The following is an 11087-nucleotide window of genomic DNA, read 5'->3' on the forward strand; positions in this document are numbered from 1 at the left end:
ATTTCTCCCTGAGATACCGGCATCTTGGTCTGGGGGCACAGGAAACAAGGCCACCTGCTTAGCCCCCCAAGGTGGGCTGAGGTATTGTTTGCTAAAGAGTAAGTTAAGAATTTCTAACATCTTAACTTCTTGGGTATTAAAATGCAATCTTATCTTTAAGGTGGAATCCTTCCTGCCTTTTACTGTGTTGTTTATGCCTTGGCTTACTTGCTAAATTAGTTGCCCAGTTTGCAAAATCACTTCATCAGATCTGAAGGAGAAAGACAGCACATAGGCCTGGGCCTTTTAGTATGCTAAAGTGAACCTTACACATGATTATAAATGGTTAGCATAATAAAGCATGTGCTACTCTTCTTTATCTGGGGAACATTAACTGATTTCACTGAAGAATGATTCTAGAGCTCAATGTTTAACATAGAGTTTTAGCAGGGGGTTTCCTTGCATGTAGTTCTATTGCTCTGACTGCAAATATCCTGCCCTGCCCCCTCCAGGGGCCCTCACCCTACTCTGACTACATCCATTGTCCCTGTCTCAGAAGGCTCCACAATAAAGTCTGGAGACTTAAATATCCTACTTTCAATAATGGATAGAAGAGCTAGACAAAAATATAAGGAAATAGAGATGGAACAGAGAATGTGAACAATGCAATAAACCAATGCCTGGAATTGATATGCAGAGACACTCCACATGACAATAGCCAAATGTACATTTTCCTCCAGGGGAAGTGAAACTTCTTCAAGATAGATTACAGGAAAGGCCACAAAACAAGTCTTAAAATTTAAAACAATGGAACTCGTTCAACAATGAAATAGAAAAAAGAAAAACTGCGCATAAATCTTGGAGCTGAAGAACACTGGGGCTGCACTGAAGAATTCAGTAAAGAGCTTCAACAACTGACTTGACCAAGAGGTAAACTAAAAGATAGTGAATTTGAAATTATCTGGTCATAGAAGCAAAAAGAAAAAGTAATAAAAAAGTGTGAGGAAAGCCTACAAGACTTAGGTGAAATCAACAAAAGAAATATATGCACTATGGGAAACATAGAAGACAGGAAAGAGAAAGGGATATAAAGTAAATTTAAAGCAATAGTAGTCAAACCTTCCGGAATATGGAGAATTTAGAAATGGACATCCAGATACATGAGGCACAATCGACCCAGATAAGTCGTACACATAAAGGGCCACACTGACACACATTAAATTTAATTTTGAAGAGTCAAAGACAGTAAATGCTGTGAGCCACTGCCACTGTCGCCCCTATGGCAGAGCTGCAGGGCCTGCCCTCCCCTGACACCTCCCGCTCCCTTCCTCCCTCCTCTCCTGCTCTCACTCATCTGGAGCCAGGACTCCAGCAAGGAGTGTGGTGAAGCCCTTATGTCCTTTGCTTCCGCTCTTTGCCGCCCATGATGCCCAGCTCCCCCGTCTCCAGCCCAAGATGAATGCTGAGGCAAAGGCCCAGTTCAACATCCTCCTGACTACCAAATACTACAATGTTGCTCACTATAAAAAATACCCATCCAGCACAAGCAACATTTATTCCTACTTTGAATGCTGTGAAAAGAAGACAGAAAACTCCACAATGAGGAAGGTGTAATTCAAAGAGACAGTGTTTTATAGGTTGCAGCACATTCTTTTTTTTTTTAGATAATTATTTTTTATTGAAGGGTAGTTGACACACAGTATTACATTACATTAGTTTCAGGTGTACAACATAGTGATTCAACATTTATATACATGACAGTTCTAGGCACCAGGTATCACCATACCAAGCTGTTAAAATATCTTGACTATATTCCTTATGCTATACATTACATCCCGGTTAATTATTTGTTTTGCCATTGGAAGTGTGTACTTTTTTTGTTGTTGTTGTGGCTTTTGTTTTTGTTTTTGTTTTGTTGTTTTGTTTTTTGTTTTTCTGTGAGGGCATCTCTCATATTTATTGATCAAATGGTTGTTAACAACAATAAAATTCTCTATAGGGGAGTCAATGCTCAATGCACAATCATTAATCCACCCCAAGCCTAATTTTCATCAGTCTCCAATCTTCTCAGGCATAAAAACAAGTTCTTACATGGAGAACAAATTCTTACATAGTGAATAAGTTACATAGTGAACAGTACAAGGGCAGTCATCACAGAAACTTTCGGTTTTGCTCATGCATTATGAACTATAAACAGTCAGTTCAAATATGAATACTCATTTGATTTTTATACTTGATTTATATGTGGATACCACATTTCTCTCTTTATTATTATTATTTTTAATAAAATGCTGAAGTGGTAGGTAGATAAAAGATAAAGGTAGAAAACATAGTTTAGTGTTGTAAGAGAGCAAATGTAGATGATCAGGTGTGTGCCTGTAGACTATGTGTTAATCCAAGCTAGGCAAGGGCAATAAAAGATCCACGTATGCAGAAGATTTCTCTCAGAACAGGGGGGGTGAGGTTCTAAGCCTCACCTCTGTTGATCCCCAATTTCTCAACTGATGACCCCCCTGTGACTGTGCCTGTCTTAGGTTGTTCCTCCCTTGAGGAATCTTACCCGTCTCTGGCTAAACAGTCATCTTCCGGGGCCATACAGGGAAATATAAAGTTGGCAAGTGAGAGAGAAGCCTTATTGTTTGAAATGGTTAGCTTTTTATTTCTTTGCATATTTATGCCCTGTAGCTTCTATGGCCAGCATTTGTCTTGACGTATCTTTACCACTTGGAAGAATTATGATACTCAGTAAATTTGATATGAGGCACGAATTCTATTTAAGGGTTGTAATTAGGAAGGAAGAAGAAAAGCTATAGAAGTAGCCGGTGGAAGAAAACATGGGAAGATTGATTATTTCTTTGACATATCTTCTTGTAGAGTAACTTCAGCATGTATAGGTTTTAAGCTACTACTTAAATTGCGCACACACATTAACATAATAGGAGTATAGTTACATAACCAAAGCATATCTGTAATTACCAGCCATCTCCAGTGAAACCAAGAAAACCAGATAGGCACCTTAGGCATTTGTGAAAACTTATCTATGATATGGTGGATATTGTCCAACTGAACTTGAACAGTCTGAGAGAAATCAGACAAATTAAAACCACCCATTCCTGGGGAATGCTCACATCCCTTATGTTCTTTTAACAGTAAATAGTCTGTAGTTGTAAGATTTTGGAGTGCTACAATTTGCACTTCTCCTAATTCTTGATTGAGTTCCAACAGTATAGATCCAGTCAAATTTGTTGTTTTACTGTATGCACAGGCCAGCTTAGATATCTCCTTCCTCATTCCCATGGCAAGTCCAGGAACTGGTGGGATGAGTGCATCTACAGCTGTAGCAGTGCGTGGATCTTTGTTGGGGTTTTATGATGATCATCTTCTGGCATGAGTCTTCCAGAGAGTGCTGATGTTGGAAGTTCTTGTTCATATCGTGTCTTAGTTCATTTTCGGGGTAGCCCAATTAGGCTTTGATCCTCTGTATAAACACAAACAGACCCTTTGCCTACACTTTTATATGCCCTTTATACCCTTGTGTAGAACTCATTGGAGGTTACCACACAGGAACTGCCCTTTTTTTTTTTCTTGGTATCACTAATCTACACTTACATGATGAATATTATGTTTACTAGGCTCTCCCCTATACCAGGTCCCCCCTATAAACCCCTTTACAGTCACTGTCCATCAGCGTAGCAAAATGTTGTAGAATCACTACTTGCCTTCTCTGTGTTGTACAGCCCTCCCTTTTCTCCCACCCCCCATGCATGTTAATCTTAATACCCCCCTACTTCTCCCCCCCGTATCCCTCCCTACCCACCCATCCTCCCCAGTCCCTTTTCCTTTGGTACCTGTTAGTCCATTCTTGAGTTCTGTGATTCTGCTGCTGTTTTGCTCCTTCAGTTTTTCCTTTGTTCTTATATTCCACAGATAAGTGAAATCATTTGGTATTTCCCTTTCTCCGCTTGGCTTGTTTCACTGAGCATAATACCCTCCAGCTCCATCCATGTTGCTGCAAATGATTGGATTTGCCCTTTTCTTATGGCTGAGTAGTATTCCATTGTGTATATGTACCACTTCTTCTTTATCCATTCATCTATCGATGGACATTTAGGTTGCTTCCAATTCTTGGCTATTGTAAATAGTGCTGCGATAAACATAGGGGTGCACTGATCTTTCTCATACTTGATTGCTGCATTCTTAGGGTAAATTCCTAGGAGTGCAATTCCTGGGTCAAATGGTAAGTCTGTTTTGAGCATTCTGATGTACCTCCATACTGCTTTCCACAATGGTTGAACTAACTTACATTCCCACCAGCAGTGTAGGAGGGTTCCCCTTTCTCCACAGCCTTGCCAACATTTGTTGTTGTTTGTCTCTTGGATGGCAGCCATCCTTACTGGTGTGAGGTGATACCTCATTGTAGTTTTAATTTGTATTTCTCTGATAATTAGCGATGTGGAGCATCTTTTCATGTGTCTGTTGGCCATCTGTATATCTGTTTTGGAGAACTGTCTGTTCAGTTCCTCTGCCCATTTTTTAATTGGGTTATTTGTTTTTTGTTTGTTGAGGCATGTGAGCTCTTTATATATTCTGGACATCAAGCCTTTATTGGATGTGTCATTTTCAAATATATTCTCCCATACTGTAGGGTTCCTTTTTGTTCTATTGATGGTGTCTTTTGCTGTACAGAAGCTTTTCAGCTTAATATAGTCCTACTTATTCATTTTTGCTGTTGTTTTCCTTGCCCAGGAAGATATGTTCAATAAGAGGTCACTCACGTTTATGTCTAAGAGGTTTTTGCCTATGTTTTCTTCCAAGAGGTTTAATGGTTTCATGACTTACATTCAGGTCTTTGATCCATTTTGAGTTTACTTTTGTATATGGGGTTAGACAATGGTCCAGTTTCATTCTCCTACTTGTAGCTGTCCAGTTTTGCCAGCACCATCTGTTGAAGAGACTGTCATTTCGCCATTGTATGTCCACAGCTCCTTTATCAAATATTAATTGACCATATATGTCTGGGTTAATGTCTGGATTGTCTAGTCTGTTCCATTGGTCTGTGGCTCTGTTCTTGTGCCAGTCCCAAATTGTCTTGATTACTATGGCTTTATAATAGAGCTTGAAGTTGGGGAGTGAGATCCCCCCTACTTTATTCTTCTTTCTCAGGATTGCTCTGGCTATTTGGGGTCTTTGGTGGTTCCATATGAATTTTTGAATTATTTGTTCCAGTTCATTGAAGAATGTTGCTGGTAGTTTCATAGGGATTGCATCAAATCTGTATATTGCTTTGGGCAGGATGGCCATTTTGACAATATTAATTCTTCCTAGCCACGAGCGTGGGATGAGTTTCCATCTGTTAGTGTCCCCTTTAATTTCTCTTAAGAGTGACTTGTAGTTTTCAGAGTATAAGTCTTTCTCTTCTTTGGTTAGGTTTATTCCTAGGTATTTTATTTTTTTTGATGCAATTGTGAATGGAGTTGTTTTCCTGATTTCTCTTTCTGTTGGTTCATTGTTAGTGTATAGGAAAGCCACAGATTTCTGTGTGTTGATTTTGTATCCTGCAACTTTGCTGTATTCCGATATCAGTTCTAGTAGTTTTGGGGTGGAGTCTTTAGGGCTTTTTATGTACAGTATCATGTCATCTGCAAATAGTGACAGTTTAACTTCTTCTTTACCAATCTGGATTCCTTGTATTTCTTTGTTTTGTCTGATTGCCGTGGCTAGGACCTCCAGTACTATGTCAAATAGCAATGGGGAGAGTGGGCATCCCTGTCTAGTTCCCTATCTCAGCGGAAATGCTTTCAGCTTCTCGCTGTTCAATATAATGTTGGCTGTGGGTTTTTCATAGATGGCCTTTATTATGTTGAGGTACTTGCCCTCTATTCCCATTTTGCTGAGAGTTTTTATCATGAATGGAGGTTGAACTTTGTCAAATGCTTTTTCAGCATCTATGGAGATGATCATGTGGTTTTTGTCTTTCTTTTTGTTAATGTGGTGGATGATGTTGATGGACTTTCGAATGTTGTACCATCCTTGCATCTCTGGGATGAATCCCACTTGGTCATGGTGTATGATCCTTTTGATGTATTTTTGAATTCGGTTTGCTAATATTTTGTTGAGTATTTTTGCATCTACGTTCATCAGGGATATTGGTCTGTAGTTTTCTTTTTTGGTGGGGTCTTTGCCTGGTTTTGGTATTAGGGTGATGTTAGCTTCATAGAATGAGTTTGGGAGTATCCCCTCCTCCTCTGTTTTTTGGAAAACTCTAAGGAGAATCGGTATTATGTCTTCCCTGTATGTCTGATAAAATTTCAAGGTAAATCCATCTGGCCTGGGGGTTTTGTTCTTTGGTAGTTTTTTGATTACCGCTTCAATTTCGTTGCTGGTAATGGGTCTGTTTAGATTTTCTGTTTCTTTCTGGGACAATCGTGGAAGGTTGTATTTTTCTAGGAAGTTGTCCATTTCTCCTAGGTTTCCCAGCTTGTTAGCATATAGGTTTTCATAGTATTCTCTAATAATTCTTTGTATTTCTGTGGGGTCCGTCATGATTTTTCCTTTCTCGTTTCTGATACTGTTGATTTTTGTTGATTCTCTTTTCCTCTTAATAAGTCTGGCTAGAGGCTTATCTATTTTGTTTATTTTCTCAAAGAACCAGCTCTTGGTTTCATTGATTTTTGCTATTGTTTTATTCTTCTCAATTTTATTTATTTCTTCTCTGATCTTTATTATGTCCCTCCTTCTGCTGACCTTAGGCCTCATGTGTTCTTCTTTTTCCAATTTCAATAATTGTGACATTAGAACATTCATTTGGGATTGTTCTTCCTTTTTTAAATATGCTTGGATTGCTATATACTTTCCTCTTAAGACTGCTTTTGCTGCATCCCACAGTAGTTGGGGCTTTGTATTGTTGTTGTCATTTGTTTCCATATATTGCTGGATGTCCATTTTGATTTGGTCATTGATCCATTGATTATTTAGGAGCGTGGTGTTAAGCCTCCATGTGTTTGTGAGCCTCTTTGCTTTCCTTGTACAGTTAATTTCTAGTTTTATGCCTTTGTGGTCTGAAAAGTTGGTTGGTAGGATTTCAATCTTTTGGAATTTTCTGAGGCTCTTTTTGTGGCCTAGTATGTGGTCTATTCTGGAGAATGTTCCATGTGCACTTGAGAAGAATGTATATCCTGTTGCTTTTGGATGTAGAGTTCTATAGATGTCTATTAGGTCCATCTGCTCTACTGTGTTGTTTAGTGCTTCCGTGTCCTTACTTATTTTCTGCCCGGTGGATCTATCCTTTGCGGTGAGTGGTGTGTTGAAGTCTCCTAGAATGAATGCACTGCAGTCTATTTCCCCCTTTAATTCTGTTAGTATTTGTTTCACAGATGCTGGTGCTCCTGTGTTTGGTGCATATATATTTAAAATGGTTATATCCTCTTGTTGGACTGAGCCCTTTATCATTATATAGTGTCCTTCTTTATCTCTTGTTACTTTCTTTGTTTTGAAGTCTATTTTGTCTGATGTTAGTACTGCAACCCCTGCTTTTTCTCGCTGTTGTTTGCTTGAAATATGTTTTTCCATCCCTTGACTTTTAGTCTGTACATGTCTTTGGGTTTGAGGTGAGTTTCTTGTAAGCAGCATATAGATGGATCTTGCTTTTTTATCCATTCTATTACTCTGTGTCTTTTGATTGGTGCATTCAGCCCATTAACATTTAGGGTGACTATTGAAAGATATGTACTTATTGCCATTGCAGGCTTTAAATTCGTGGTTTCCAAAGGTTCAAGGTTAGCCTCTTTAGTATCTTACTGCCTAACCTAGCTCGCTTATTGAGCTGTTATATACACTGCCTGGAGATTCTTTTCTTCTCTCCCTTCTTATTCCTCCTCCTCGATTCTTCATATGTTGGGTGTTTTGTGCTGTGCTCTTTCTAGGAGTGCTCCCCTCTAGAGCAGTCCCTGTAAGATGTTCTGTAGAGGTTGTTTGTGGGAGGCAAATTCCCTCAGCTTTTGTTTGTCTGGGAATTGTTTAATCCCACCGTCATATTTGAATGATAGTCGTGCTGGATACAGTATCCTTGGTTCAAGGCCCTTCTGTTTCATTGTAGTAAATATATCATGCCATTCTCTTCTGGCCTGTAGTGTTTCTGTCGAGAAGTCTGATGTTAGCCTGATGGGTTTTCCTTTATAGGTGACCTTTTTCTCTCTAGCTGCCTTTAAAACTCTTTCCTTGTCCTTGATCTTTGCCATTTTAATTATTATGTGTCTTGTTGTTGTCCTCCTTGGATCCTTTCTGTTGGGGGTTCTGTGTATTTCCGTGGTCTGTTCGATTATTTCCTCCCCCAGTTTGGGGAAGTTTTCAGCAATTATTTCTTCTAAGATACTTTCCATCTCTTTTCCTCTCTCTTCTTCTTCTGGAACCCCTATAATACGGATATTGTTCCTTTTGGATTGGTCACACAGTTCTCTTAATATTGTTTCATTCTTGGAGATCCTTTTGTCTCTGTCTATGTCAGCTGTCAGCTTCTATGCGTTCCTGTTCTCTGGTTTCAATTCCATCAATAGCCTCTTGCATCCTATCCATTCTGCTTATAAACCCTTCCAGAGTTTGTTTCATTTCTGTGATCTCCTTTCTGACATCTGTGATCTCCCTCCAGACTTCATCCCATTTCTCTTGCGTATTTCTCTGCATTTCTGTCAGCATGTTTATGATTCTTATTTTGAATTCTTTTTCAGGAAGACTGGCTAGGTCTGTCTCCTTCTCTGGTGTTGTCTCTGTGATCTTTGTCGGCCTGTAGCTTTGCCTTTTCATGGTGATAGGAATAGTTTGCAGAGCTGGGACGAGTGACGGCTGGAAGAACTTCCCTTCTTTTTGGTTTGTGGCCCTCCTCTCCTGGGAGAACAGCGACCTCTAGTGGCTTGTGTGCACAGACAGGGTTTCTGCCTCCTGCCCAGCTACTGTGGAGTTTATCTCTGCTGTTGCTGTGGGCGTGGCCTGGTTCGGGCAGCTACTCCAAAATGGTGGAGTCGCGTTGGAGCAGGAGCTGCTGGGAGGCTATTTATCTCCGTAAGAGGCCTCCCTGCTCCCTGCAGCCCAGGGGTTAGGGTGCCCAGAGATCCTCAGATTCCCTACATCTGGATTAAGTGTCCTGCCCTGCCCCTTTAAGACTTCCAATAATCACCTGCCAAAACAAAACAACGACCAAAAAAAAAAAAAAAAGGAAAATTTTAAATTAAACAAAGTTTTTTTAATTAAAAAAAAAGGTGTCCTCTCGTTTTTCTTTATTCTCCGGCGCCAGCCTCAGACATCTGCTCACCGGTCTTGCTGCCCTGTTTCCCTAGTATTGGGGTCCCTATCCCTTTAGGACTTCCACAAAGCGCTCGCCAAAACAAAACAGCAAAAAAAAAAAAAAAAATTTGGCCGCTTGCTTTTCTTATGTCCTCCGGCACCCGGCCTCCGGTGCCCGCTCACTGTTCTTGCTGCCCTGTTTCCCTAGCATCCAGGGCCCCTTGGGCACGTACTGTGTCTGCGCTCTGGCCCGGATGGCGTGGGCTGGGTGTTCGGCAGTCCTGGGCTCCGTCTCCCTCCCGCTCTGCCTGCTCTTCTCCTGCCGGGACCTGGGGGGAGGGGCGCTCGGCTCCCGCGGGGCCGGGGCTTGTATCTTACCCCCTTCGCAAGGCGCTGGGTTCTCTCAGGTGCGGATGTGGTCTGGATATTGTCCTGTGTCCTCTGGTCGTTATTCTAGGAAGGGTTTTCTTTGTTATATTTTCATAGATTTATGTGGTTTTGGGAGGAGATTTCCGCTGCTCTACTCATGCCGCCATCTTCCGCCCATCACCTGCAGCACATTCTTAATAGGTACTTTAAAAGCAACATACTGACCAAAGAGAAATTCTAGGATGCCAAGAAGGTGTAGAGAGCATTTCCAAGATAATTAATGTCTTAAATGAAAAGGGATGCAACTATGAGAAATATGATGGGCATATTACAATAGAAATAAAAGCTGTTCCCAAGGGCTCCTGTTATTCCCCAAGGAAATGCTCTTTGTAGTGGCAAATGCAGATCCAGAGTGTTACTGGCCTCCAAACTGGACTGAGACTCTTCTTGTTCAGTCCTGGTATCCAGTCACAGGGGCCACACATTCCAGAGAGCAGAAGAAAATTTTGGCCAAATTTTTTTAGATGCACCTGGTAACCTAGATGGTCTAGAATATAAATTACGTGGTTTTGGCTAAAGAGGACTTTCTTCTCCAGAGGCTGTGGTCAGAGAAGAGCCTGCTCACTTGGATAACCTCAAAGGCACAGACACAGTGGCAGGAAATGCTGTGATTAAAAAATACTATGGAATGAAAGGCCCTTTCTCAGGTTATTCTGTTCCAGCAACAGAATACAGTATCATAACAGCTTGGGGGGAAGACCAGGAAAAAGATATTTTGAACATTAGCAACACAGCTTTCATCAGTGTCTGTATCTGTGCTCAGATACAGTTGAGACATTTTTTAATGCCTGTGAGAAAATACGGGGTGAAGATCTAAAGACGTTTAATACTATCAACAGGTACAGTGGCACCAGTAATAATCAGACCTGATTCCGGAAGTCCTCTTTGTAAGATAAATTCTAGCCAAAATAAGCAGGCGATGAGAGGCAACAAAGGGCCAGGCAGTTTATTTGAGTGCAATTCCCTGATGAGGTTCACCAGTCTGCAGGGATGCAGGCTGGGGAAATCGTGCCTGGTCAGGGAGGTTGGGGCTTATAAAGGGTTAGGAGGGCGAGCAGTGGGCAAGCTATCCTAGGGGGCGTGGAGAGGTATGATTGGCTAAAGGTGACATGATAGACAACTAGAAACTTTTTTTTTCTTCCATGAGGGAGGAGGCCGACACCCGGGCCTTAGTTGGCACATCAGAAGGATGGAATTCAGAAAGAGCTGTCCCCTTTCCATATAAGGCATAGACCTTTGGGTCAGGTCTGTTCTCCTTTTATGGTATCTCTCTGTTCTGTTTGCATGTCCTTGTTTTTCCTTCCCCCAGCCCAACACTCTTGACCTCTGTGTGGGTAAAATTGTTTCCAGAATATCTTGCCTGGCTTTACTGTATTTGCATATCCTCAATGGTGGAGAGAAAG

General features: G+C 41.0%; 1 pseudogene; it reads left to right on the top strand.

The window, feature by feature from the left end:
• The first annotated feature begins 1434 nt into the window (after window positions 1-1434).
• Window positions 1435-10516, top strand: LOC118908717 (nicotinamide phosphoribosyltransferase-like; annotated as a pseudogene).
• Window positions 10517-11087: the final 571 nt, after the last annotated feature.

The sequence above is a fragment of the Manis pentadactyla genome, chromosome 10 (assembly GCF_030020395.1).
Source record: "Manis pentadactyla isolate mManPen7 chromosome 10, mManPen7.hap1, whole genome shotgun sequence".
Taxonomy (NCBI): Eukaryota; Metazoa; Chordata; class Mammalia; order Pholidota; family Manidae; genus Manis; species Manis pentadactyla.